At 56.9% G+C, this 2,500-nt stretch overlaps 1 non-coding gene across 1 annotated transcript; it reads right to left on the minus strand.

The window, feature by feature from the left end:
• Positions 1-2,330: 2,330 nt before the first annotated feature.
• Positions 2,331-2,486, minus strand: LOC114939637 (5.8S ribosomal RNA). The gene has a single exon (XR_003821291.2). It is a non-coding gene; the product is annotated as a 5.8S ribosomal RNA (ribosomal RNA).
• Between the last annotated feature and the right edge of the window lie 14 nt (positions 2,487-2,500).

The raw sequence follows: 2,500 nt of genomic DNA on the forward strand, positions 1-2,500 counted from the left end.
GGGAACTTCGGAGGAACCAGATACTAGATGGTTCGATTGTCTTACGCCTTTACCCAGTTCCCGACGATCAGATTTGCACGTCAGAATCGCTACGGACCTCCATCAGGGTTTCCCCTGAATTCGTCCTGACCAGGCATAGTTCACCATCTTTCGGGTCCCAACGTGTTACGCTCTGGGTGCGCCTCTTCTCGCGATGAGAACGAGACAGGCCCGGGAGTGCGAGGGCCGCATCGCGACGCGGGCCAATCCTCCTTTTAAGGTCGACGGCCAGAAGCCAACGTGCACTTTTCATTACGCTTAGGTCTCGCGAAGTCCCAATTGACTCGCGTACATGTTAGGACTCATTGGTCCGTGTTCAAGACTGGTCCTAAGGAGTACCCAAAGCAGTAGCGTCGCCGACGGTTATCGGTCTCGCGAGGACAGCGGAGACGTTAGCAGGCCTGTCGCAGGTGTACCTTACTGTAACCAACGCGGGCCAGGACCGGGGACGGCGCGAAGTACGATAACCTCGAGTACAAGTGGCGCGCGCTTGCGACGGTCTCGAAGCACCTGCTGAAATAGTTGCGGGCCTGATACCGGGCGCGTACCCCGAGCAGCCGGAGGGCGACCGAGGGTTTGTCGCGTGCCGTTTACCGCGACGCGACAGAACCGCACCGGGCCCGTAGACCGACACCCCAGGCGGGTCGCGACGTTCTACTTGGGAGAAGTGCACGAACGTACGAGCGCCTGGACATCGGCGCACGAGTTGCTTGCCCGCGCGCGAGCCGCAAGGACTCCGCGGACATCGCCGACCGACGCGAAGCCAGCGGCCGCTGACGATGAATCTCCCCGTTCGATCTTTTGGGTTTCTTAGGTTTACCCTGAACGGTTTCACGTACTCTTGAACTCTCTCTTCCAAAGTTGCTTTTCACAACTTTTCCCCTACGGTACTTGTTCGCTATCGGTCTCGTGGTCGTATTTAGCTTAGATGGAGTTTACCCCCCCTTAGCAGCTGCACTCTCAAGCAACCCGATTCTAAGGAGAGATTTCCCGAGGCGCGCAACGGTCGCTCGGGCCTGGCACCTCTAGGGGTTAAGGGGCCCCTCAAGATGGGATTGTACGCGACGCGGCACCCGGGATAAGCGGAATATCCTGACCCAAACACAAATTTCCCTGCGGCGGAACCGCGGGGGATCGGTGCTGCGGCTCTTTTCGTTCGCTCGCCGCCTACTAAGGAAATCCTGCGTAGTTCTTTTCCTCCGCTTAATAATAGGCTTAATTTAAATCAGAGGGTAATCTCGCCTGCTCTGAGTCGTCGCAGAGTGAGTTTTCGGAAGCCGTTTTGCCCCCTCCTCCGCGTCCTCATCGTCGTATATCCTCTATAATATATACTATAAGAGGGAGAGAGTGAGAGCGTCGAAAACGATGAGAGCGCAGCGGCAGCACACGAAATACGCGAGAAGGCAAATCGCAGGGGCGCTAACCGCACACACACTCGTTGGTGGTAATGAGACGATATATCGCGGGGTTCGAGATTCTCGGCTCTCCCTTCTCTTTTATATACGAAATTCGGGCGGAATCGATTCGACGAGTACACGACGCGGCGCGCCGGTCCCTTTTTTTCGCTTTACGAAAATTTCGTGGACTCGGACACGCGGTCGGCTCGCGATTCAAAACCCTTCTCCGTAAAGAGGTAAAGGATTACGAATGCTCTCTCCGCCGGACGACGACGCGCCGTATATTTCTCCGTAATACCGTTATGTGTGCGGGCAAGGGCGCCTCGGCATAAGACGCGCGAGCGCTATCGCACCGAGAGACGCGGCACAGAGTGCGAGAGCAGTCCGGTCAGTCTGTGTGATGTACGGAGAGGAGAGACGGTGAGACAAGCGCTACCTACTTTTGGGAGACACGACGCACGCGCCGCTCTAGGGAAAGCGGTGCCATTCACCGTCCTGACCCTTTTTTTGGCCGTTTGTTGCTCCCTTCGCGCGCGCTCTTACTCTCATCCCATTTCTCCTCGGCTCTCGCGTACACACACGACTTGGATACACAAACACGCTCCCCCTCTTAATTCGCGCAGCATTCTCTGGGCGCGCGTTCGCCAACGTTTTACACGCTTGTGCGCTTCTCCTCCTCATTATTATTATTTCGGTGTGTCATTTCAGACGACGCCAGGATTTGCACCGCGGCCGGTCGGCGCGGCACAGACACCTCGGGCGAACGTCCAACGATCGCTCGTACGCCCATTGTAAGCGTTGCACAGGGCACAGGCGACGCGCGCGCCATTCTCTGGTCGCCCGCGTCGTGGCCGTGCGCGCTTTTCGGGCGCAAGCAGTTTAGGGGTACTAAAACGACCCTCAGCCAGGCGTGGTCCGGGAATTGTATCCGTGGACCGCAATGTGCGTTCGAAATGTCGATGTTTCATGTGTCCTGCAGTTCACAAGTTGACGCGCAATTAGCTGCGTTCTTCATCGACCCACGAGCCAAGTGATCCACCGTTCAGGGTAATCGTTCGAAATTT

This window comes from Nylanderia fulva, unplaced genomic scaffold (genome assembly GCF_048542155.1).
Source record: "Nylanderia fulva isolate GAGA-0341 unplaced genomic scaffold, ASM4854215v1 Scaffold583, whole genome shotgun sequence".
In the NCBI taxonomy this organism is placed as follows: domain Eukaryota; kingdom Metazoa; phylum Arthropoda; class Insecta; order Hymenoptera; family Formicidae; genus Nylanderia; species Nylanderia fulva.